The sequence below is a fragment of the Xylocopa sonorina genome, chromosome 1, assembly GCF_050948175.1.
Source record: "Xylocopa sonorina isolate GNS202 chromosome 1, iyXylSono1_principal, whole genome shotgun sequence".
NCBI lineage: Eukaryota > Metazoa > Arthropoda > Insecta > Hymenoptera > Apidae > Xylocopa > Xylocopa sonorina.
Window position 1 is genome coordinate 16,637,263 of NC_135193.1, and position 27,330 is coordinate 16,664,592.

The window sequence follows — 27,330 nt, forward strand, 5'->3', positions numbered from 1 at the left end:
ATTTTTTTCATGGAAATATCAAGTACGATCGTACAGGAGGGAGCGTAGATACTTTTTTAAAAATTTATAGCTGGTGCAAGACTGATACTAATGTAAAGGACACGTATTTTACTTTATATTAAGTTACCATCAAAAAGGAATGACTTCTTTTCGTAATCGAACGATTGATTATGCAGAGTTAATGGTATTGCTAATAATTGCCCTAACTTTTCGTTTGAACCGAGTAAATACAGGGGTATTACGCGAAAAAGTTGTCGATAACTTACCGCGGTATTTCAGGGAAATTTCAAATTACGCCGCAATGCAAATATGTAAAGCACGTTTGCTTTTCGATTTCCAGGGATGAAGCTCAGTTATTTAGTTTGCCACGTTTATTAGCGGACGAAAATTTTGCCCCGTACTAAATGACCCTTTTTGAGTTCGGTTGGTCGTTTCTCAATTTCCTCGTGTTCGTTTGAATCTAGAATTCTCATTGGTCAGTTAACCAAGCGAACGTATTTAGAAGTTTTTAAGGTTAGAAGCTTCTCAAAGGGTTGGCCTTTAATCACGCTAAAAAAAAAGGAAAGGCTCGTAAAATATTCGGTCATCGGTTCCGTTCAGATCCTCTTTTAATTTCGCTGCTGGCCGTACACTGGACTCGGACGGAAACGAGGTAAGCGATGATCAAATAAGGATCAATAAAAATTTATCGAACTGAAGCGGGAAGACGTGACTTCGATCGAAAACAACGGCTGGAAAGGAGAAAAACTGTGGACTCACCAATTAAATTCTGGAACGTGGTGGTGTGTGTTTGGCGAAACGTCGACGCCGGCAGCCTTCGTGCTTTACTTCCGTCTGGCAACCTCCTTCTTGAAAGATGTCGATAAAATCATTCGAGGGGTCATCTAATTGTTTTCTTCGGCAACTTCCACAAAGGGCGCCTCGACGTCGTGACAAATGACGCTCCTCTCTAACAAACCGCACTCGGTTATTTCTGCGGGGAAACATCGTTGATCACCCTGAAGGAAAAAGAAACAGCCTTCAATTTTCTTCCTCGATTTCTTTCTTTTCCCATCTGTTCTTTTATTTTTTGCGGAGTAAACTTTTGTTTTTAAACGGCTGCGTGCCAGTTTCAAGTGAGAGTTCACTTTATTTTCCGCGACTGTCGAGGAGACGTAGTTTCAAGGGAAGCGCTCTCGCAATTAGAAAGTTTTTGAAAACAGAACAAGAACGGGAACTGGACAATTAAGAGGAGGAAATAAGAATTAAAAATTTTAAGCCCGACCTCGGTGGATCCTCGCAGAAACGCGTAACACTCGGACACGGTCACGTCGAGTGTGAAGATTTGAGCGAAGTAACGCGCAACGGAGCGAAAGAGAAACGAGGAATATTTCTTTCCCGCTCATCCCTGATGTCTTTCTAATTTAACGAAAAGTAAATATTTGAAAGCAGAGATAATCTCTGCTGGCGATCGATATCACTTCATTATTTATAAAGCTGCTCTCGCGTCGCATAGCTGGACATTTTTCCAATCGTAGCTGGCACGGATTAAGTTAGCGTTGGGCGGTCGAATTAAAAGGCTAATAACCACCGTCCGATATTTATTGGACAGCTTTCACAGGGGTTAAAGTCGAAATCCGGCCGGTGTTCCGCCTTCGGCCAACCCTTGCCCACCCTCCCGCCGACTAGCCCCGTTACCCTCGTTACGCTTGCACCTTTCACCTTTTCCACAAAGCGTCCAAAACTTTTACGAACCCTCGAGAGTCTGGTAGCGCCACCATTGTTTCCCAAACAGGGGTTGTTACCACTTTTATGAGGGAGATTTCGAGCTTAGCCGGGCAGATAACTTCGCTACGCTCGTCGCTTAATCGGCCACCGCCCCTCGCAGACTCCACCACGCCTTCAACCCTTTTTCGCCGCACACTTTTAACCTCTATTCGTTCCTGGCCCCGGTCGACCGTTCCCCCCATGGAATCAAGTGATTTTGGGATCAACTATAACGGACCGTTTCCGTTCCAACGTGGACTGTTTACGAGCCACGGCTCCTCCACCGTTTCCACCCCTCGCGAGCAGGATATGGAGATCCCTGGAAATTGTTTCCCTTGTGGCTCGGCCAGAGCCGATATTTTCGGGCGTAGAAATAACAGAGAATCTGCTGACGCGAGCCTCTAAATCTGACGAGCATCATAACTCGTTCTTAATGCTGGTCTTTAATCACGGTCATCTTCGCGATCCGCTTTACGTGGCTCGCGGCGGTGATAACGTTGAATAAATGGCTCCTATTCGCCCGCTGGTTTTCCGACGATCCGCGCGGAACGACTTCCGCGAAACGGAACGATTCTGTTTTTTCATGCTTAATTGCTATTTCACGAACACCGTCGTCGAACGACGAGAGAACGACGAACGCGGGCAGTTTTACAGTTTCGAGGGAGTTTTAGGGTTCGTCGCTGGTGGTATTCCTTTTACGTACTCCTGCCGAGGATATCCACCGATCCGGGCTACCGTCGCTTTCTTCCACTTTGAATAATCCACACTGGAATACCCGAAAGCCGGCCAGAGTCCTGAGAAGAATTATTTAAAGTCGCTTAGGATCAACCGGTCGCGTTCAACTGCGCCAACCGCGGTAGATTCACTTCGCGCCGCTCTGTGTAACTTTGTAGTTCCAACTTCGATGACTCGACGAACCTCGAGGAGACGGCACCGTCGTATTTAGCAATCATACGGAAAGAATTCGCTTTCGCGTCTCGGAAACCTCTGTCCCTTTCTCGTTGCCTTTGAACGCGAGGAGAACGCTCGCTCGAAAACTTGTTTCTCGCTCGGTGTCGGGCGTCCAAGTACGCAGCTTGTAAATTACGTCGCAGTCGATACTCTTCAACAGTTGGAAGGGCTCGTAAAGACGTTACGGCCGATCGTTCGGAGCTTTGAACGGCACCGCGGTAAAGGGAAAGGGAATGGAGAGGGAGAAAAAAGGAGAAGGATCGTCAAAGAACGCAATAAAAGGGGGAATACGGATAACAGAGGGACGAGGCAGGCACAAGCGGGGATTGGCAGCGCGGGATGAAAAAATGGGAAAGTGGAGTGGCACTTTTAATTTATTCATCGACACTCCGAGACTATTTTAGACAATAAAACAGTATCGGTTTTTTTGTTTATATCGAATCGAACAGTGGCAGCCAGCGTGGCGAAACTGTGCTCGTTTTCGAGAGCTTGTGGCAAGCGAAGAGAAGGGACGTGGGGGGGGGGGGGGGGGGGGTGCCGCGAGGGGCTGCAGCGATAGAGGGGGGGTTTCATTTAAACGTATCAACCGACGAATGTGGACCGGCCGGTGTTCCACGCCGAGCTAAAAAACGCCTATACGCGACTTTGCTATCGAACAGTCCTCATCCCCGATTAACTTCAACACCGCCGCCACGCTGGCCTCCAACAGGCTTCCGGCTCCCGGCGAGTGCATAAAAATTTCATCGAATGGCATCGGTTACCGTTCCAGGACTAACGTGTACGTAATGAAAGCGCTACACGTGCCGCGAGAAATAACGATTCCCTCCCCGCCTAACCACCCCTCCTCACTCTCACTCTCTCTCTCTCTCTCTCTCTCTCTCTCTCTCTCTCTCTCTCTCTATCTCTTTTTTCCCCTATATTACTGTCTCTTGGTTTTGGTTCTCGTTTTTTTTCCCCCTTTTTTTTTCATTTTTCGACCACTCGTCGACCCACCGAAAACGCGGGCAGGGGGAAATGAAAATGAACTGTGCCTGGTCGAGCTATCCGTGGCGTAACTTTCCCGAATATTTCGGTAATTGATATTTCAGGTTCGACCGTGCGATCGTTTGTTTTTCTGCTTGACGTTTTTTGGCTAGGCGAATTCACAATTGAAACGGAGAGTAACCGACCTTTCTCATGCATTGCTGATGAGCGACCTCTTTTTTTCGTTACCGTTTACCAACTATTGTTTTCATCGTGCTGTCTGTGCTGGCTGGAAATAATATCTTCGCATAGATGCATCTGTTGGCGCATAAGATTATTTGTTGCGAGATTCGAATCGTTCCCAGACGGTTCTGGAAGTGACGATATTTTCCGATTGTTCTATTCTTGCGACTATTCTTGAAAGTCATTAGTTCCCTCGAAGAAATAAGCCTATCGAAGTTCAGTAAAAAAAAGAAAAACACGACGGAGGGTAGGAGAATACAGCTCATAATCTTCGTAACAAGCGGCCACTTCATCCCCCTTTTACCACAGCTCTTGGCGAGGGGCGCTCTTCAATAAATCACGCGCACCAACTTCGTGTAAACACGGTTGACTTAATAAATCTAATTATCTGTAGATGGGGCGAGTTCGTAGCCGCGGAGGAAAAATAATTTATCGCGGAAGAATTTTTTCGGCGCGCCGATATCGCCGCCTGCTGCCCGATCGAGCCTTTAAAACTGTCCGTGAAGCAATATTTATTAGTTTGAACAGAGATTCCTCCTGCGCACGTACAACGTTCTGGCGTACAAATTTTATGGAAATACTCTTCGGATATCGCGCGCGATTCTGTTTTTTTTTCTAAAGCGATTTCTATAAATTTCTTCCCTGACCTCAACTAAACTTCCATAAACGGATGTGTTTGTTATTCAGTTTTTAATATCGGAGGGGAATATCTGAACGATCTTCAGGCAAAGAACGATTCCACGCTCGATAAGCCATCACACTTCACGCCAACTATTTTTCAGAATTCTATATATTCTCATTTCTCGTCCTATTTTTTTGTTTCACTCCGTCATCAAGAGTTTCCTGATCGGAGATTCGATACTGGCTTCTTACGGTGCTCGAACCGACGTACAATTTCAAAGGAGAATCGCAACGAACTATCCCCGAAATCACCTTTGCTCCTCTTACACCCTTATCAGGCTAAAATCGTGAAGAGGGAAACCAATTCGCAAAGTTGAACTCGGGGAAAAAAGTTCATGAAGCACATCTGAATGACTTTGTAGTGGTATTCTTGGCGTACCTGCTCTCTCGCCTTTTCTTCTCTCTGTTCCTTCGATATCATTACATTGGCTTTACCATTACGCCCCCCTACAACTCTACCCTCTTCGAGCCATTTCGATCTCTCGACACATCGCGTAAGTCCCGTGTTTCACTGTGTCGCGCAATCGACGACGCAACATGGCGCGCGAAAACACTCCTGTCCTCGCGATCCAAAGGTCCACTTATTTTAAGTGCTCCACGTCGCGGACCGTTCCGAGTAACCAGCTTTTTATCACGCGCTCGGCTCACTTGTTTTTCACCTTTAAATTCGCGCAAATATTTCTGAAATACTTCTTCTCCGCGCACTCTTCTCCCTTCCTCCCCCGCGTTTCCTTCAATCTTATCTCCCAGTCAATTTACCAGCGTCCCAGTTCCTTCTCGCTGCCTTTTTTTCTTCTTCCCACCCCTGCAATCTTTTGTTCCGGCGTTTTCTGCCTCCAATATTTCGCCTCACCCTTCGAGTTCCCGGCGTATTTCCTCTGTCGCTTCTACCTTGTACCGGTACCCGTGTCAGGTTCGCTCGTCGTCGCCGCGCATAAGGGCGGCCGTCATCTCGATTTTACCCCGCGGTGGAAATAAAATTTCCCCGTACTACGAACATCGTTATCCCCGCAAAGTCCAACAGAGACAGCCTCTCTCGCGTCGCGAAATTCTCGCGGGAGGGTCCGTAAAATTGTTCTCCGCCACGGGAAAGGAGTTTTAACAAGTTAAATGGCACCCTTCTTCCACTCCGCGGAAAATTTCAGTCCTTATCCTGACCACGGAGAACGTTATCGATCATCCCCTTCGCTCGGGCTGGCACCCGCCCTCGAAAACGTCCCGCCTCGAGACGAATGCAATCGTTACCGACTCGAGAACTGACAATGTTGAAGCTCGTAATAGGTTTCCCTATTCGTGCCAGCGGCAGGATACATTTGCCACGGTCCGAGGGAAATTTTAGGGGATGCTCAGACCGGTGGAATGGAACGCGCGGCTCTCTCGTATGGACGTAAAACACGTACGTTCGACAAATGACGGACATACGTATTCGCGTGGCATCACGCTCGTCCGAGCGTGACCCTACGTGACATAAGGAATTGTTTTATTAGTCTCGCTTTACTTACCTTGGATTAATACGTCTGTCGTGCGCCTCTGACGATGGTATTCTTGTTCGACTATTTTATCTCGTGAGTTATTCCGCGTTGATGAAAATCACGAGGAATCGAGAGAAACAGCTTTGTAAAAGTAACCAGTGAATCAGTCGAATACGCGTCCATCCATAAAGCAGACTGTTTCGCCAGATTGGACGCGAAATTATGTCCGGATGGCGTTGCAAGATCGTCGCGTTTTCCCTTAACGATCGCGATTACGCGGTGAAACGATCGGTGAAATTTTTAAACGTCGATCCCATCGTGTTTCGAGGATTCGCGCGACTTTGCGTTGAAGTTCTGAACGATGTTGTCGCGCGTTATTTCCCAGCGTCTTGTCGTCGGCGCGGTGCTTTTATTTCGCTTGCACGTGAAATTTATTATGATACAGTACGCGGGACGCGCAAATAAACGATCCGAGATATTTTCATGCGGCTATTGCCTCGCAATTTCATCAGATGCGCGCACCGCGCGTATTCAATATCACGACTAGATGATGAATCGCCAACGTTCGTCCTTATATGCCGTGCCTAGCGGAACTACCGCCGGGCGTTGTACCGTTTCCACTCCCAGCGACCATAGCATTCGTTTCAAAAATACATACAACTCTCGCGGGGGATGGAGTATATTAAATCTCAGCCAAAAATTGTTTCATCTCCTGCAGGATGGCGCGTACCGTGTGCGCCAGCCGCCTGGAAATAATGCCCCGCCGTTGCCCGTGTATTTTATATCACTTTGGTCGCGATTCAAATTCGCGTTTGCCGATCTCTTGCGCGTCTCAGGTCGTCGATCTCGAGCGTTCCGTTTTATTACATTAGTCCGCGCCACCTTCCAATTCTTTCGAGAAACTTTCTTATTAACGCGACGATCGTTTAGACCGTTAACGACGGCTAAGACTCCGCGAGGTTCGAGCGTTCGCGCGCGCTCTCGTATTAGAAATGAAATGGTCGTTTGAGAGGAAGTTAGGCGAGACGGGACCGCAGACGTGAGCACGGCAATTCATCGCGTCGATATAACCGGCTACGTTCGGGCAGGGACGCAATTACGGTGATCGAAGAACTTCGATGAAACCATCCGCCGACAATCGGCAGCCGCGGCGATCGTCCCGAGTTTTCCAACATCTGCGGAACGAGCCCAGCCAACGAGGTTTCGACACTCGGGCCGAACGTTAACGAGGAAATCGGGGCTGGAACGACGCGAAACTTCCGACTGGAAAGTTGCGCCGCGATACCCAAATCGTTCCGCGGCGCCACAGGCCAGACTCTCGATCGAGCGTAATTATGTGGGTAACGAGGTTGATTCTAGTTACAATAAACGACTCGCCCACGGATCGAAAATTCCGCGCGGATTAAAATCCCCGACGCCAGGGACGTTTCTCGCGCGTCGTTCTATAGCGCGTGTATAGCTATGTTCCCCAGCCGTTTACACTTCGAGCCTGGAGATTGGAAGAGATTTTGAAAAGGGGGATGAGGTTCTAGTCGCTTCCAGAGCGGAGATAGAGAAAATTGGTCGAAGGAAAAATTGAATTGACTTAACGAGTTCATTGCCCTCTCGCAAATGAAGGGGTTACGTTTTCCGTTCCCAGATAGAATCGCCTCTTGTCTTCTTTTTGTTATTTGAGAAGCGTGCGAGGGTATCTCGCAGGTCTCTCTTTTCAGACGCGAAAAGAGTTCTTGCCATTCTACGGTTTAACGTCGCGTCGCGGCGCCAATCGCGTGTAACGAAACATAATGCTCGGTAACGAATTCCCAAACTCCTCGTATCGATCGTCGATTCTCTTCGGCGGAGATGTCGGCCGTGCGATCGGATATGACGAGATTTGACGGAATTTAGTTTCGATGCGACGCTCTGTGCTCGGTGGAAATCCGGGAAAAGCGAGTACATCCCGGCGATATCGATAGACGCCCGCCCCGATATCTTCTTTCTCTCCGCCCCGATCTTTCCGTTTGGTCCCGCCGTTTAAATCGAATCGAAACTGGGTCAGAGGTAAACAAGCTTCGTTTATCTCGGGGTGTTGCCGCGATGAGCCCATAGAATTTTGATCGCGGCCGCGATTTTTGATATGCAAAACCCCGGAATCGATCGTTCAATCTATCCCCCCCCGGCGTCGATATCAAATTTATATGGAATTTAATTATATGTACATTCGAAACCTTTGCGGTTTCACGGGACCGGATCTGTTATTCAGCATGTTTCGCGAAATTGTATGATGTATTCTAAGCGGAAATGAATAGGAAAAATAATCCGGGAACCGAGGTCCATAGAAAGCTGTTTGCTCTCAATGTCATGCATGGTCGAAGGCGTAGCTATGAAATTCCAGAATAAATTAAAAATCAACGAGAAATGTGCCAATCGAATTTTCCACCCTCTATTCCAAGCGTACGCATTCACGTTGCGTCGCGTCCTGGTCGCGAATAATTAAATCAAAGAGGCCCGTGATTTGACAAAAAAGAACAACGGCGACCAGAAGCCGCAGGGCACTGAAAGGACTAGGCGATACGTTTGTTCTTTCTGGTCTCGCGTGGAATGCATGGGTTTTGTGTACACGAATCGAATAGCAAACAGAAGCCGGTTCGTCGAACAGAGAAAACTGGACAACGTTTCCCTCCAACCCTTTCACCGTGGTATCGTATTATTCTAGTATAGAGGGCGACTGTTTTAAACAGACACGGTGAAATATATCGAAAGAGCGCCGAGACATTGAAGAGAAATGACACGATGGCGTTTGTTAAGATTACTTTTATGAGGTGTGCCAGATCGATATCGTTTTTAGATACCTTTAGACTCTTTCCAGGATACTCTATCGCGTCCAGGTGAAACGGACACTCTGTACGTGGCGTATTGTCTGCTCGGAGGGTGCATTCTCGTTGCGCTCGATTCTCTCTAGAAACCATCCGCGCGACGACCCTTCCTGCACGTTATTTCCGGCGAGATTGCCGAAAGGACCCGGGATACAGTTATATCGCATTTCCGTTGTCCCATCGTCCGCCGATACTCTCAACTTTCGGTAATTGACGAACCGTGGAGGGCGTATCGGTCCTCGAAAAGTCTTTAACTCCGCATTACTGCCGCTGGTTTACTATCGACCGAGCACAAGAAAGAACCGAGTCTTCCCCGTCGATTGTTCTCACGAGTTTCTTATTTTCTCCCATCGTCCAATTCACGGTCGTCCACTTTAATTATTGACGGAACAGTTCGATCGAACGATGAACTGGGTTGCAGAACTTTTGACGGACGTTGTAACACCGAGTCGAGCGGCTGGCCTATGGGACGAATGGGAAAAAGCGGTCGAGGCAAGAAGAATAGCCATCGGAAATCTATCGGTAATTTCGTAACGAACTGGTATCCTTTTACAACGTGGAGCCAATCGAACGACGTATCCAGGGAGTTAATAATCCTACGATCCACGATGGGCTCCCCGGTGTTTTATGTCCCCCAGAAACGACGCGTTATCTTTTACAGCCCTATCGCGAGTTTTATACACTCCTAACAGCGAGTTACGTTCCTTCAACTCGGAGGCGCAATCAAAACTCGAAAGGGAATGAAACTATAATGTATGCGGGACGTTCAACCAGTCCTTGAACAATTTTTTAAGGGTAACTCTGATGGCGAGATAAAACAAAAGAACGAATCGACCAACGTGGAAGGATCGACGTCGCGAAACGCGACGAAATTCGGCTAATCTGATTGCACGACGTTCGTTCATCCTCTCGATGATGAACCGTGGGCCTGGTGTCGTTAGAAAAACGACTTTTCTCGGGCATCGTATCCTATCGACAGCCTCTTCGCTCTCTTTTCATCCTAGACTATCATCGAGAGAACGATAGAGAGAAAAAAAGGAGAGAGGTAGCGGGAAAGTTACAATCTTTTGAACGTCACGAAGATTACTTACCAAGGCGGTACAAAAACTGATTGCTTCGCGGCTACGGAACGATCGATCGGCGTTGATTCATCGCGCTGAATAACCCTGGAAATTGAAAATGATGCGTTGAAAACGAGCTCCACTCGTCGGTGATATAAAGCCCCGAACGCCCGTCCCCGTGTTCCTCCGTGGGAAAACCGGAATTTTTCCTTGACTCGCCCGTAATACCGTTATCAAACCGGTAATTACACAGCTTTGCACGACCCCGCGCGGAACGGTTGTAAAACGGTTGCTGAAACTCGACGCGGTGCTGCAATAACGGGCGTTCGAAAATTTTCATTATTGTTTCCTGACGTGAACGAAATAACCGGGATATCGGCGGTAACGAAATGAATGGCGGCGCGCGGCCAGTATTACGGCGGATGATCGGCCCGCGCAATTATCGCGCCGCTCGAATCCGATACAGTCGCCAGTTGTTCCATCCGGTCTGTTATTCGCCAGCCGCGTGAATATTGCAGCTAAGGATACGGTCTTGATTTAAAATTCCGAAACGGCCCGGGAAAATACGATCTAATTTTCTAACGCGGTAAATATTCATGCCCCGCCCGACGGTACGGTTGTTTCCGTCGAAATGGTACCGGCGCGCTGGCTCTCGCGTAGCCAGCCAGTGGACGCGGCCTCGCGAGGGCGAGGGTGGCTGGAAACTTCGCGCGTAAAGAGAACACGGGCGAACGCTGGCCGGTTCGAAGTTCGAGCGGTTCGATTCGCGGCGAAACACACGCGAACCGGTGTAGCCGCTAATTGCAAACCTCCCTCGATCGACGTAGAGCCGCGCGCGTACCTCCGCAATTCGCGATGCGCTCGATATGTTTATTGCACGATCGTCTTAATTGACTTCTGGCTCGACCGTTATTGGATTCCCGACGCCGCCGCCACTGCCCCTCTCTATCGGGTTCTTGAAATTCTATTCGGAACCGACGTTCGCGTTCTGACGTTCTTGTTTCGATTTAATGGACACGACCAAGTATTTCGAAACGAGCAACTTGTTACGGGAATTTACATCTAATCCTGTTCGTTCGGAAGTTTGGATGCGAAGTTATTCGCGGGACCAAGCATTTCCCACTGAAATCGCTGTTAAAAAATCGGATCGCGATAGAATGGATAAACTACGAACGATACAGGGCTGGCTCGTATATACGGTGTTACAGCGCATGCAAATTGATATCGTCATGGAACGCGACCGAGCAGGAAGTTGATCCACATTTCAGAATCACGGCAATCGGTGTTGCGTGTCATTCGGCAAAGTGGTTTCGCGGATTCGCGAGACCCTTTTACACGGACACCGACGATAACATCAAATTCGGCGTGCTCGTTCTGGCCACAAATCAAGCAACGACAGTTATCTCGTTACACTTTCGATACTTCCGGTATTTATGGCGCAAAACGTAATCTACGGTGATCGCCCCACCCGCACCATCGTGGAAATTGTATCTCAATTTCCTCTATTGTAACATATTTGCTATTCGAGCGTGTAACGTGTTCCCACTGCTCGAAATTCGATCCAGAAATTGTAATCGAACCAGTGGGCGGGCATTGGTCATCGATCTTTTATTATCCTCGCGACTGATTTAGACGGGAATGCAAATGCGCGATCTTTGATTAAGCGAACGATCGAAAATAGAGAGGAGCGGGTTCCCAGGAAAAAGAAGAGGCGCGGAGAAACAAACGGAGTGGATTAAAAATTTTCATTAATAATCCTTAACGTCGAACATGGACTTTTTATAATCCGTATGCAGAGCCAGTGGCTCTCGAAACACGAATGCGCGCGCGGCGGCAACGGTCACAATACCATTTTCATTATTCGCCTCACTTTGATACGATGGCATTTTCAACGCGAAATCCGACGCGCGTTACGCCTGGCCATTCCAGAAATAATTCTATTTTCCTCGGGCTTTTTTTTCCCCGTCCGCGTGGCTGCCGTAAAAAATACGCGCAGGCTCGATCGCGACGGAAACGGGCATCGCGCTCGTAACGATTTTTATTTTCACCCGCGGTGAGCCACTTTGATATTTCTCGTTCGACTTCCTAACCATATTACACCCCCTCGATTTTTTTCGTTACCTTACCGTGTACCGTTTTGTCGCGAACCACAATTGGCGGGTGGAAAACATCGGTTACGTTTTTGATCGGAGCGAAGGAGAAGGGAAACGGAGAGAGTGTCCGCGTGCAAACAGAAACTCTATCACGTGCGAATCCATTTTTCATCCCTCTTTTCCATCGCCTCTCGTTTCATCCGCGAATAATAACGGTAGTATAACGTTTAAACCGAAAATCCACGAGCTGTTGCGCATTCATTAAAAATGAAAAGTGTAGTTGTATCGATCTGCAAATATAATTTACTCGTTGTATAGAAACGACACAAAATGGGGATAGGAATCGAAGTGGGTAACGTAGTTATGGAAAAAGTGGGTGTTATTAAGTTGGGATTGAGAGTCGCGGGATTAACTGGTAATAACCGACGTAACGGAGTGCCCTGGGGGACGTTTAACTTGTAAAACTGCACCACGGTGGAACGGAAGAATATAAATGAGGGAGTACTCACTCGATTCAGTTTCTTTGAGGGTGGTCTGCTTCGAAGTCAGTTCGCGAATTCCATCAAAAGTTGCCGCGATCCGCCTTCGAACGCGGCGTGTGCATATATTGCGTCCGACGTAGACTGAATGTTGTGTAGACGTTGACTCCTCGCGAGACCAAGAACGAATGTCGCCGATAAACACCGTACCTGTCTCTTTTCCCACTCGTCAAACATCCTCATCGGAAAATTACGCACAAACTTTCACTCTGTCGATAAAACGTTTGTTTGCGTTTACCTGAAATGAAAAATAAAGCACGTAACTTCTACAGTGGATTCGTAATACGCTTTGTCAATTATATGTTGCTTTTTTTTTTGGTTTTAACAGATGAAAACTGCGTTTGTTTTTAATTGGTATTCCAGCAACCGACTGGCCTGGATAGAAACGAGATCGCGGAAACAGTTGCAGTTAAATATCGAACGATCCGCCGGCGTGGCTTCTATCGTTGGAAGAAGCACGCGAAAGCGAGTACGAATGGGTTAAATGAAAATCGAAGGTTTTTCGCCGTTTCATGATGAATTTGCCACTGACGAAACAGGGAATTAATGGGTATCAAAACTCAACTGGCACCAAATGCATTCGTCCGAGCGTATTGTTGTACGCTCGCGTTTCCAACCCTCCTCACGTTCCACTCTCGCCCCTATTTTTTTTCGGTTCTCGAATTCTATCACCATAACAATGCGCGTGAAATCAGGCCACCGCGATGACGCTCATCCGGCGAACTATTTTTTAATCTGCCAGAGCAACGTTTCCTCTTTTTTTTTTAATTTTTTTTTGTATACGTACATATTTGGCCTATTATACGTATTACAGGCCGCCTATCGGGTATAATTGACGATATCCGGTAACGCGTGAACAACAGCGAAAAGTGACACTTTGCGTATCGTCGATAATTACTCACCGTTCGTTCGTTTCCATCGTTGTCGCGCTGGACAGGTAAGTTTCGACGCTCCTCGTCGTCCGCGTTCTATCCAGTAGGTTCCCAAGGAATCGCGAGGTGCCCATCGATATTCCTGCAAATCCTTTCGCCTATTATCGGGCACGATCACCATCACAATGCGAGGAGAATTCAGCCAGCGGAGTTACGACACGATTCCACGCGAAGCGTTGTGATCTCGGACTTCCAGATCCAACGATTCCAAGCGCAAATCTCGACCGCCCGTGGGGTGGACTGGGTTGGGTTCGTTGCTAATCTTCGTGGTATAATTCTGAACAGTTTAGTATTCGCCGAACGCCCGGGGCCTTCCATTCGAGGCAACGATTCGCCTTGTCTTGCGGTTAATAAACACCGTGGAAACTCTGTCGATTGTCGTTCCGGGAGACTCGTAACCGTGGAACTAGCTAAAACTTCCGGCATACCTGCTTGGCTATATTTCGAATTGGCAGCGTTCAGCCGCTTCGATCGCGGCGTATCAGATTCCAGGAAATTCCGTCGAGTATGGAAAAATTCCATGATCCATTCATATTAATCGATCTAAGTAAACAAAGTGCGAAGAATTTAAGAATTGTGACACCGCTGCAAATCGTTACGCCACGCGAGTAACTCGAAATTTCTCTCGAAGAAATTTCTTTCTTTTTCTCTTCCACCAGCGACAAAGTCCGCGGAGAGGTAAGGAAATATCGACGGGCGATTCGTCTCCTACGAATTTCCACGAAGAGGGAAAAAAGAAAATCGAGCTGGTTGCACGATTTCCCACGAAGATCTAAAGCTACGCCGTGGAAAACGCGCGACTCTAAACCGGCCTGACTGCTGCCCTCTACGACGGCTCTAATTTAATCGTTAAAGAACGGTTTGTTTCTTTTACCAGTTCGAGGACCGACGACATTTTTCACCCTCGTTATCGGCGTATCCGTTGGCGGTGTTTCGTGGCCACGCGATTAAAACTGACCCCGCAGAGAGCAGGGGATCCGGGCAGGACGGTCGGTTTATCGATATTCGCATGCGAGCGCGCAATAAAAACGAAGGGGGCAGAAAAAGGGGGCGAGAATCGAGCTTAAGGGAGCCTAATCGACTGCGTACCGTTATTGCTATTGTCAGATACCACGATCAGCGAATACTCGACGCCCGGCGTAGCGGCGGATCGCAATATCGAACCGAAGTGAAAACAGGGTCAAACTGATGACACCGTTCCCGTTTACGTGCCTACGGGAGATTATTTGAACGAGCCGTCGATCCCGACCTAAATACAACCAGCCAGCCCGTTGTCTCCCGATCGTAGAGTGTAGCTGAACTGCTGCTACCTCTATTCGTGAATCTACAACGGCCGTGTACCGCGCGGAACTTTCCTTGCTCCTTGGAAAAGTTACTTCTTCTTCTCTGGGGGCCACCCCCGTCTCGCAGTTTGGGATAAAAATTTTGGTCATTAACCCACCCACGGTTTACGAGAGTATTCTCTCCGATCAATCACGCCCTAATTCCTTTTAAATGGATTCCTTGATTTCGCGGGACGCATTCAAATTAAAAGTTACGCATATTAATATCGTTTTTTTGATGTTTCTCTTTTTCAAGTTGAGGAACGTTAGGAGCAGAAAAGATAGATTGGGGCGTTTGATCGATTGCCGTGGAGGTATTACGAATCGTACGGATGGAGGCGACATTGTCTACGGTACATTTGGGATTCCCGTAATATCTGCGGGGTGGCGCTCCCGAATGGCTTTTCACGACACGTTATTGTGCTCTCGAATTATACTTAAGCCGCCTGGGATCCTCGGGAACCTAATAAAACTGACAAAAGGACGGCCGTGGCCGAGAGAATTTATTCCAGTCTTTGAATTTCAAATCGTCCGGGACACTCGAACGCGTCGTCCACCGCTCTGTATCGATATCGCGCGCTGATCATTCTTCGATTGTCCGCGGCTCTGTCGCGGTTCCGATTTATTAAAATTTCTACGGGGCGCGGAAAAATCGCGGGCAGCAGCCAACGGCGCGCGTTCTCGTTACACCCTTTCTCTCTCTCTTCTTTTATTTCCAAACGGCGCGGAGATTAGTATCGCGAGAACGGCGGATGGATATCGTGATCCCCGTTTCTACGAGATAAAAGGAATGCTTGTCGAAATGGTCGATTTACGACGGTAGTTCCTTTTATCAGATTTCCAAACCATTTTCATCAGATGCGCTCTGTATGATAGAGAATCGTGTTTCTGTCGGCGCACACGGCTCCGCAACGTAGGAGGGCGGACGGCGGAAAGGAGCACGGCGAAAAAGGAGGAATCGGGTGGACGTAGGTGAACCTATCATCGTGCGCCATCCAGGCAATACCCTAGAAGCTTTATGAACGATTGGATTCGTATTTCCGACAGAAAGTACATCACCGTGGACGTTTCCACGGCGAAAACAACGAGGGAGCGAGACGGCCGCGCGGGCTCGCAGGAAATATGAAAGCGACGCCTGATCGAGCAGCTGTATTTCATAACCCACGAGAGGAGGAGGACGCCGCTGAAAAGAATCGTCAAGGGCGCACCGTTTCTAAGTGGCCCGTGAAATTTCGCCTACTGTCCGCCATCGCGTCCCTTTTCATTCGTTACCGCCGCGATTCCCGGTTTCGTCTCGACTCTCTTTCACGAGTATTTTTCGAAGGTGATCGCTCGCGCGAGCACCTGGCAGCGCACCAGGAAACTTCCGCGATCCAACCACCGTACAGTAATGACCACAAGGGCGGTACCTTTTATAATACCGCTTCTCTTTCTCCTCCTTGTTTTTTCTCGCTCGAGCGGCACGACGGATTTTAAAAGCCATTTCATCGACAATTTACGTCCAGATCCTGGCTAATTACCCGACGAATTGCAAAGGGGTTGCGTGCCGCGATTTCTCGTTGCGTGTCTGTCATCCGCTTAATTAAGCCTGCTGGCGAGAGCCGCGAGGCATAATAAAGGCGAGCAACGGCTCCTTCGTTGCTATCCCACTGTGATATTAAAACTACCGCGGAAAATTCACGATTGTCCGACAGTAATTGCATTCCGAGAAGTACGAAGATACGTGGAGGGGTGGTTGATTGGAGCGACGCGTCGAACTGTTCGTCGATCGTGTTTAGCGAGTGTAGCGACACGGTTTCGATGGTTTCGAATCGTTCTCGCTTCTACAGGGCGGATGAAAACCGACGCAAAAACGGAAGAAAGGTTTGCACGGTTCGCGTAGGGCATTACACGCAATCCACGTTGATGTAATTCCGACGTGTACTTCCTTCTGGTGTTTCGAAGGTCGCAAGAAATTCCCGATGAGAATTGGCAAAGGGATCCCACCGGGATTCCGTCCGGCTGTTCCATATATGTATGCACGTGGTAATTCCACCCTTTGACCGGTTTTTTTTTCACGATCCAGAAGCTGGGTGATCCCGTTGTTCGACCGGGATGTTCCTCGAATTAATTCGTTCCACTAAGCGACACCCTTTCAGACGAACGAAATTGCACAACGGCAAAGTACGAGTCGAGGAAATAGTAAAAAAATACCATTTCTTTTTACACTTCTGTTAAATCCTTCCTGTGGTTAATGCGTGTTTTAAAAAGCTGCGAACACGTGAGGCGAGAAAGAGGCAGAGAGAGAGAAAAGAAGGGAGAACGTTACGTTCCTCGATGGTCACGCGAATTTTCGACGTAAAAATGTTTCAACCCCTTTTCTCCGCAGCGCGATAGAAGGTATCACGAGAATGAGTGTTTCAGAGGGGTTGGGCGTCGCGCGATGCGCGCTTTTACGCGAACAGAACGGCGTGCATCACGCGAACGACCCCCTCAAGTTTTCTCCGCCAGTTATTAGCCCCTCGCCGCGGGGCGATATGTAAATTAAAAATTGCGTTACACCGGCGTGAAGAATTTCCGCGGCTTTGGAGCTCGCGCGCCAGGATAACGAAGACTACCAGGTACTTTACCGGCGGTCCCTGTCTTCTTTCGCGTGCTCGCCGCAAAGGAGGGCGATTTGCATGATTTATAAACTGCTAGCATCCCCGCGAGTGTACGCCACGTTGGATACGTCCGAGCTATCCTGCACAAGGTCAGCCGAAATTCGCGATTCCGGACAGCAAACGTATCTCGCCGAGATTCCACCGGCCCTCCTACATACATGCATGTCGTTATGGTAATTCGGATCCAGCACGCTCGGGTGTACGTCGAATTTTCCGAGAGAGACACAATTGCGAGAGGGCCCTCCTCTTTTTGGCGCGGCCGCCGATCTCTTCTCCTCGCCGTTCGTAGCCGAGCTTTCGCGGGAACGGCGAATAACAATGTCCCGAGTACTTTCGGATAATAATAAACATCGTTACGCGGTACAATCGTGCGAGCATCTGGAAAATTTGTTTGGGAATAAGAAGAGCCGTCGTTACGTCCTCCTTTGGTCTCCCGTGGAGCATTGTTCTATGCTCGTTCTACGCTTCCTCTGCGCTCGTACATTTTATTCTGAAAATCAGAAAACAGATTTCAGTCTCAGTGTGACTTTCGTTTCGAATTGAATAATTCCAATTGATAATTAAGGGTGGTGTATAAAAATATTATCCTCTTGCATGTCGTAGAGGGATCGAAGTGGAAGGGGAGGGACGCAGGTATCGGGTTTGACGACTCGTCGAAGGAACGAAGTTATAAACGAAGCCGGTGCGGTTCGAATAAAAATCAGGGATCGAGGGGTGGTTACGGTGTCCCCGCGGCGAAAATCCGGGATGAAAACTCGATCAGCGTCGTCTCGAGGTCTTGGCGTGTTACGGCGCTTCGCTGGTGAAGCTGGGGTGGGATGAAAGTCGTCGCTCGATGAAAGAAGAGTGTCCAGCGGCGCGATTTCTTCATCCCTTCCTCCCTCGTCCCCAGACCGTACATTCGCCCCCAGCATCGTGGACGTCGTGGCTTTCGAACGCAGGAGGGTGTCAGGACACGGCCGTGAGTTGATTTCAAATGATCCGGGATTTCTGGTGAATAAAAAAGGCAGAAGGTCCCCGGGAAAGTGAAATGAATTTTCCCGTGGCAACCCTTCTTTCTCCACCCTTCGTCTGTCCACCTCTCTCCACCCCTCTTCCACGATCGTGTCTCGTTTCCTTGTTTTTATGCCTCCGAGAGCGATGCTTTGGCGAGCAATGAGTTTCGTGCGCCGGACGAGAGGCTCGAACAGGACGCCCAAAAAGGAGGAGAGACGGAAAGAACATTTACCCGTGCGATGGCTGGAGCGGTGAGTAGGTGGGGAAGGAAAATCCCGAAGGAATGAGAATTTCAATGCGGATGATGATCGATCTTTGTCGGTGGTTGGCTATCAGGAAGTCAGGGCTTGAAAGTGCTTTGATCGTTCTTGTCGTTCCGTGGATTCTACCCTCTAAGCTGGTCAGGTACCGTCGACGTTCTCGCAAACCGAATAGTTAAAGATGAAATTTGTTAAAGGGAGGCGAGATTCGATAGTCTTGCTCGTGGCGCTGTTTTTTCCTTCCCTTTGTCCTCGTTCCGCATGCCACGCGTTGCCTTCTTCTTCTATTTCAATCGAACGGTTAGAGAACACCGAGCGGTGATTTCGTGAATTCGTTTCTATTAACGGCGAGAGAATTCCCATTGAAACGTTGCTTATCGACGACGATCGATTTCCGTTTAGTCTTTAGTACCGGGATCGTAGCATTCGAGGGTGTTGCGGCTTCCCGGTGCCGGTGTCGATCCGTGAGAATGGAATTTCTTTTCATTCCGTACGATGTTTTCACTCGCCATTAAATTTAATTCGATTCTCCTCGAGGAGAGGTGCGCCGCCTTCTCTGTTATCTTTCGCGATCACGAAGTTATCAAAACCCGTCCTGACCGAGATACTTCCTTTCCGGAAGCTGTCCACGATTTCTCGAGAAATGGACGCGGTCTTTATCGCTTGGCCGCGATAACGAATGGCGCCTCGGAAACGCTCGCTCGCCGCGAAAGTTCTCTAATTCCGGGCAGGCGTCGGTGTGTCGCGTGAAAAGAAAGTCCGACGGTTCATCGATCTCTCTCGCGGTTGGTATCAGGACGGTATACCGCGGCGGTGCTTCTGGCTTTAGCCTTTGTTGGCTCTTCCCCGTTCGTTCTTTCTTCGATCCGGCGAAAGCAGCTGGTTCTGAAATATCCAATGCGCCAGCGAGATCTCTCCTTTTCAACGGGTGGACTCTCGTCAATGCCCGGTAGTTTACCACCTGCGCGGCCCGGTATGCGCCCGGGTATTCGGTACAAAAGTAGTTTTTCCAAGGCCCGTTTGACCAAGGCATCGAAGTTCCAAATGAGTTTCCTTTGAAATTTAACTCCCGCCTGGACCAGCGCGAAAGCGCACCGCGGGTGTGCGCTTTAGCCCCGCGTTACACGTGTCTGTGCGAACTTCCCGTTCCCGGGTCGGTCGAATGCGAAATTGAAACTTCACTCACGATTTGCGCTTGATGAGGGAAACATGCGAAAGCTCCGCTAGAGATAGTCGACGAGCGTTGGCTTCTCTCGTTCAAGTTTCGTCCGATTCGTTTCTTTCCCGTCGATGGAGACGTTTGGTGGAGATACGTTTGCGTGCTCTCTTTCGCTCTCTCTTTCTATCTCTCCGCGATTTCGAGGAACAAATTCGAACGCGCGAGTGGATTTTTCGTACGAAAGTTTGTCTGAAAAATACAATTGAATAAAGGGGAAAGAAGAGAAGAGGAGAGGAGAGAAGCGAAACGAATACACCGACGAATTCATCTCGGAGACGATCTTGGTATTCAGTCTCTGGAAAATTATTGGATAATCCTCTTTCAGCATAATAATACGCTACTAACGATGGAACGTAGATATATTTCATAACTTCCGCCAGTGTCCTTTATCCTTCTTAAGGAAATCTCACGGTTCCTGAGTTCGCATCGAATCAGCTGGCCAGGTGGTCGAGTTATTTCGTATGTAACACAGCATTTCCCCAGCTCGTGGATTGTACAACAATTTCGTCGGGAAATTAATCATGAACATCGATCGAACGGGGCACAGGTAGAACTTTATAATCTCCCTCGGAACATTGTTTCCTGTGAAACAGTTTAACCCTTGAATAGAAAGTTCTAACCCTTTCTCTTTGCGCCCGCCCTTTATTGGACGACTCCGCCCCCTCTCGGTTAGGAAAGTTTTTAATTAAAAATTGAAGTGTTGCGGATTAAACTTCCACTCTTTAACGCATCCGGATAAAAACATAGGGGCGAGGCGCGATAAAGGGGATGTTCGCAGGCGCGATACGAGATTTGGCGCGACGAGCCGGCTCTTTTTGGCGGGGCGAATAATAATGGTAGCCGCGCGATCGTGTTCCTCAATCGCGATCGGTCATAGAACTCGATACCGCGCTAAGCGTTAAAGTAGCTCGAGCCGGTGGCGAATTACACGTATCGAACAGGGTAGCTCGCTAAGCCGAGTTCGAAGCTCCGCTTAAATTTTAAACGAAACTGGAACGGAGTTCGCCCTAAGTCAGGTTTACTGGACTTAGCCGGGAGGGGAATTCTCGTCGACGATAATTAACGCCGGATCTTAAGTGAGACCCTCCGCCGCAGGAGGGATGTGCACGTGAATACAGAATGACAAACATTTCGGAAACGGGCGTCCCCGGTCCGCCATCAGTCGTGCGCGTTTCCGTCTCTACGACTCTCGATCGATCCTCTCGGGTTCCACGATCCCGTCGACGCCCCGCGGTTAATTCCGCGTCTCGTCCCGTCGTTACGTTAATTACCGGTTACTTCGCGAGAAGCGTTCGTCGAAAAATTAGCCCATTCGACGGAGAAGATATATTCGCGATTCGAAGCTAACAGATCCAACGTTTTATTTCATTCCAGCGGCCATGGGAACGAGCGGTTAACAAAGCTCGAACGGAATAACGACGAACCATTCAAAATGTTCTCGATGCCGCGCACAATCCACCGCCTATCACGGTGACAAACGATCGATCCTAATTGATACCGATATTCAGTGTTCGATAATAATGCGCCATCGAATCGCGTTCATGAATCATCGAGCGGTTGTTTCGTTCTACGACAATATAGCCAACCGTTTGATCCGACGCTTGTGCTGCGAAAAGGGAAAGAGGGCGAAGGAGAAAAGGCGGAGCGTAACAAAGGACAGTGGTAGAAAAAAAAAAGCAACCTGCTATCCGGAATCTGGAGTATTTGACTCTTTTAGTGTGTCACAGGATGGAACCATCAGCTTTTCGGTATTGTGGAAAACGCCATCGGTAGACCGGACGGGCATTTACCAGCTGGGATAGAAAACTCGTGGCCTATTCGAAGCGAAAGCGTTGAAAGCGTATAAAATAAAAATTCATAGACGGACAGTGGAGCCGGGCGAGTGTTCCGTCTGTCTGGTCGACACGCAATTTCCCTGCGTGTCTGTGTGCGTCGAATTGTGCTCCATCGTGAAAAGCCAGGGCTACCACGCCACCGGGGCTGGGTACACAAACGTAAATATCGTTCTCATTACTCAAAAATTTCAGCCACCGTTCGTATCCGCGCGCAACTATGCGGTGTTCCGTTGATTAATGACACGGGAATTCCTCCGCGGCGGAGTCGCGTTGTCCTTGTTTCGTTCGAGTTTCCTCCTCCCTTGTTAACGGGAACTGGGATAACTGCCGCTCTTAACGCCGCTCCTCTTTTTCCGGCGGATTTAAACGCGGAATGAGCCAACAGAAAAAGAAAGGGGAGGGGAAAAAAAAAACTGGAATCCGGAGAAATGACTTTTCAAATTTACGACGCGCATAGAGCCGCGTGTCGCTGCTTGGCGTTCGCTGAAACGCAACGGCCACGCACCCGCGGATTCGTTTTTAGCCGGGCAATCAGGCGACGACCGTCGTCCCTTGTCCGGGGTCGTGTAATTTGCAACGGGAAAAAATAAGCTGGAACAGGTTGCACCGTTCGCAAATGTCGTTTCGCTATGTAAATTCTTTCGGTCGTTCCTTTATGCGCTTTTCGTTTCGCGAAGCACGCCGGGCCAACCGTTACTTTTCACTTCGAAACGATTCTAGTGCGCCTGGACCGACGATTGAACGTTTGTTTGCAGATGCTCGTCGCGCGATCCCTGTTCCGTGTACCAGTTAAAAATGGCACCGTTACTTTCGCAGAGAGTCGTAGGTGGAAATAGGCTTTCCTCGTTCCTATCGTTTATGAAATTTTCAGCGTATCCTTTGAAATGTTGCTGCGGTTAAAAGTGGAAATGTTGATGAGTTTATTCAATGTTCTTAATGCGATATTTTCCGTTGAAAGCAAAAAGTTAAGAGCTTTTCGTAATTTAAAAAGCAAATCCGTGGAATAATATTTACATGGATCATTTTTCGAGAACGATAATAGCGCGCAAATGCTGAAGTGGATTATCATTGAAAAGAGACGAGGAGAAATGAATCTCTCGTGTTTTCCGATCGATCGTGAATTTGTATTTGTCAGCAGCCATTATGCGCCACTGAAAAAAAAAGAAGAGGGAGAGAGAGAGAGGAAGAAATTATCGGTTGCCTGAAATAATGAGTCTCGAGGAGAAAATGCATCCCTCTCCCTCGTATTTTCAAGGTATCGACACGAGCGAAGGGGAATAAATGAATAGCGGCTGACTACCACGATTCGTTTCCACTGGAAATAGGTTTCGACTTATAAGCAGCTTTGCGTAACGAGCGAATTGAATTTCCTTATGCGACTGTATAATTTTGGATCAAACGCGCGTAAAATTACCTGGCCCCGGTATCTTTGATCTTTTCGTTTAATAGCGCGTCATTTGGCCTTTTGTCTCGCCACTTTTCAAACGTTACGACTGCTCGACGTTCGTTGGAAACGATCGTAGCTTGTTACTTCTTACAAAAATAACAAGCCGTTTACTTGAAGCTGGAAAATAAATGCGAGTACCCGATTTCTATCCTGATTCATCTGAAAACGATTTAAGCTTTTAAGCAGCTAACGATCTTCGTTACGCGAAATCTATGCAAACGTATTTTGCGCTCGCTTTAATAGCTAGCTGAAGATGTTCCGTCTGTTTATTTAAGAACACCTTTACGAGCATGACGAATTTCAAGGAATATTCTGGCAGAGAGTACACAGCCGAGTCGGTGACTTCGTTGGCTGACTGGCACGTTCCACTACTACTGCGGCTGATCGTCGGACTCGTCGTAGACTCTAGTCACTGCGTCAGCATATTCGCGTAGAACACTACCGACAAAATGGTAATAATGTAGGATACCGAGGAAAGGTCGTGAAAGCTCCGCGATCTTGCTTTTGACGATTGCGATACTCACATAAATGCACCGTATAACGATATCGTTCCATCCTGCAAGAACAGCAAACAGCGGAATATTGTTCTTATAGAAGAAGAATCATACCTTAGAAAAATGACGAACGATACCATTGAACGTTTATGGTATTCACCTTGAGGCGTTCTTCCGCTCCTCTTCCTTCGAATTCAGCTTAATTCGCGTAAAAGCGCGTTGCTCTAAGACTGAAATAAATAAAAGAATCCTTTTAACTGTTCAGTAGCCATGGTTAGCGCAATTCCAATAATTGTATATGTAATTTCCTCCTCTTTTTACAATTTTCTACCTTTCGCTGATTCAAAAGAAAAGAACAAAAATTTATAGAACGTGTATACGTATCCGTGTCTTTTTGTTCTTACGTAAGTTTCGCGGGAAGAAATCGCATCGCGATACTTTTCCTTGCGGATCGTTGAAACTGTGGCTGACTAGCACATTCCACTTCAACTACGAGTGTCCTATCTTATTTCTACTTTCATTTGCTGCTTCGGGCGTATCACAGGAGCGAAGCTTACTTTTGCATCCCCCTTCTCGCCGTTCTCTTCGACGCCGTGCCTTTTTTTTCCCTCTCGTCTCATACCCCCTGTGTACTGACGTAGCCTCCCTCTGACGTAGCAAGGCGAGCTATCTTTGATGTCCTAATGAAGTTAGTTCGCTAAGAAACTGCGTCGACGGTTAGATTCACCTCTCGTCCCTTGCACCCTCTCGCGTTCCTCGCGACGAGCGTTCGCATCGAAGCTGTGCAACCCTCCACGACGGACCGGGAAAACGCTACGCTTTTCTCCTCGCGTTCTCACCGCGAGATTTCTTTTCGCGACGCGATTGCACCGGTGGCGAACGGCGCTGGCTTTTATTTATCAAGCGGCTCGCGGCCCTGCGGGCACCTCTCGCGAAGGGGTATGCGAACTTCACCCCATAATTATGTAGCGTCGTTTTGCGCGCGGACGCATTAGCCTCTGTTTAGACTTCTGAATTTTAAATCGCGGGCGCAGCCGGGGTCGCCTGAAAAATTAATACGCGCCTTAAGGAAGAGTGGAGCGGTGAGATTGCGCCGGGAGTATGATAAATTCATGGCCCAGATGCGAGCGTTTGCGAGCGGGCCTGGGATAATTCTCGCGAAACGTCGCGTTTTTCAAGACGAGGACCGGAACGTCGCTCGTAACGATGACGATTATTCGAGCCACCTCGAAACTTCACGCGTGACTCGACTGAAAGCCTAATTTATCGCGCGCGCGGTCGTCCTTCTTCCCGCCTCTGCCCCCGCCGGTGGTTCCTCTTCTCGGGTCGAAATTTCACCCATTTTTCACGACTCTCGAATGCAAATTTTATTATGCGATACTAGACTGGTTGATCTAAAATATGCAAAGCTATACGAAGTAAACGGCGGGGAACAAGTCTTTGCAAAAACAGGTATTTGCATAAACATCCGCAACCTATTGATCACGCGAGAGGAAATACGGGGACACGCGTTTCACCGGAAATAAAAGTTTCCATCGAGAACACGGGAACTGGGTTCGGAAATCTATGGTCTGCAAACATCTTCACGTTCGTAGATCACATTTTTCTCTGCTTCTTCTCGCATAATTTACGCAACTTTATGTTCGCGGGAAATAACCTTTTATTCGGAATCACCGCGCTAACGGTTAATTAAATCGCGTGCACCAGGACGAATCATAACTCGATGCCCAGGGAGCGAGTCTCGAGTCGATCTACCTCGAGATAACTTCCAGTTAGTCAGCACTCCTATTGTACGGTACAAAAGGGGACGCGACAAAGCCCGTGGTTGCAACTCGCAGTCTCCGTTTGTTCGGTAGAAAAGCTACAAGAAAGGCAAACTCGAATAAGAGGGGCAAATGTAGTGGAGAGAGGAAAGGGGGGGAGAAAACGTTGTGACTAGGTGAAGAATGATTGGAGGACTCGGGCGTGGCAACTATTGGAACCTTGAAATTCACCGCGAAATAAAATGGAGGCAATTTTTGGCCTGGTTACGTGTATGCAAATGGCCAGACACTTTTAGGACCCTCCTGTCTTCGAGATCTACTCCGATCGTGTGGAACGAAACGAGGAACATTGTGCTCGCCTTTCTACCTTCGATTTCACGATCCGGTTGGAAATGCCCTCGATGTTACGTCTTTCTGGGGCAAGAAAGGCGAGGAATCTTTTCTCGAAAATTGAAATTCATCTTGATTCCTCTGAAAATTGTAACAGGTAGTTTCTCTTGAATTTTTATCTCGCGCAAGTGGATTCGTAATTTCGTTTCGTTCGATCGAGTATGGTAACGAGTGAAATTTTTTAACATTCTTCCAAGTTTTTTCACTTGGTTTGAAATTACTCGAGGTATCAGAGAGGAATGGTTAATCGAACGCATCGCCGTCTTAACCGAAGGAACGTATAATGCAAGAGGGGTAATCGATAAAAGCTCGATGACCCGATTAGTTTAGGTTAGTCGAAGTTGCGTACATATACTGTGCTCGTGCTCGCCACCAAATATGTCGATATTTTTATTAAAAAGTTCATATAAACTACGTAATAAAATGTTTCCCGCAAAATTGAACTTTTTTAACAAACTTTTATAATAATCCATTCGTCGTAGCTTTGACCCGTTTGATTAATTTTCCTCCATTCAATGCCAAGATAATAAAAGTAAATTAAAATTATTTAACAACTCGAGGAAATTTCAACCAAACAGCGGCTGTAGCTGGTGTACGCGTAATCCATTTCGACCGATAGACGAGTCGTGTATGTCGTTCTCCGCGTAGGCAATTTGTTTTTTTTTTTCACGAATGATATTCGACTTTTCTCGATAAATGAAATCGGATTAAAAAGCGGATGGCAAACATTTTCGAACGGAGAATGCAAAACATTACCGAATGTTCCCCTGTGCGTTACATCCACGTTCAAATACAGCTGCGAGATTGTTGATTTTATCACGAATTTAAGCATATTTTCCTATTCCATTCTTTTCTGTTTTTTCTCATCGCAAAAATTGCTCTTCCGAACGAATGATCTATCGCAATTATCGAGCAAACGATGTAGAAGTACTTTGAAAGTTGTGCGTACAATTCGATAGAATTACTGGACGGTCGTGAACAATTAACGAATGAAAAATAGCAGTTGTTCGATAACTATTTCCAGGCGGGAAGTCGCGTTTCACAGAGTTATCTGGCAGAGTTTCATTCATTGAAAAGTTCCTCGAAGACGTAAATCCGTGCCGGAATCGAGTTCGTTCGGTTCGATTCAAGAGCGGGGATAATGGCAGCGTGGCCTAAAGGGAAGTCCACGAGCGCAATTCTTATCGGTTCGTACGACCGGGAGAAAGAGAGTAAATAATTTAGCCGGGAAACAGTGATTCGATTGTACGATCGAACGGTTCATCGTCGAACGCTAAAATCCATCAACCCCTTTTTTGCCGTTCCGACCCTTCCTGAACTTTCAATTTCGACTTTGGCAATTGCAGCCGAAAGGAAGTTACACTTTATTCATCGAGCAACTTCCTTGTCTGGTACCTAACAGGAAGATCGAGGTGTTCCGGTGATC

The 27,330-nt window shown here is 47.9% G+C and overlaps 1 protein-coding gene and 1 long non-coding RNA gene across 3 annotated transcripts in view; one reads left to right on the plus strand and one right to left on the minus strand.

Annotated features, from left to right (window-relative positions):
- LOC143423149 (zwei Ig domain protein zig-8) overlaps positions 1-27,330 on the plus strand; it is a 76,229-nt gene that overhangs the window by 30,232 nt on the left and 18,667 nt on the right. The window lies entirely within an intron of this gene.
- Positions 765-12,746, minus strand: LOC143431014 (uncharacterized). Its single transcript, XR_013102679.1, has 3 exons — positions 12,575-12,746; positions 10,003-10,077; positions 765-998 (listed from the first exon to the last, which is right to left on the minus strand). It is a non-coding gene; the product is annotated as an uncharacterized LOC143431014 (long non-coding RNA).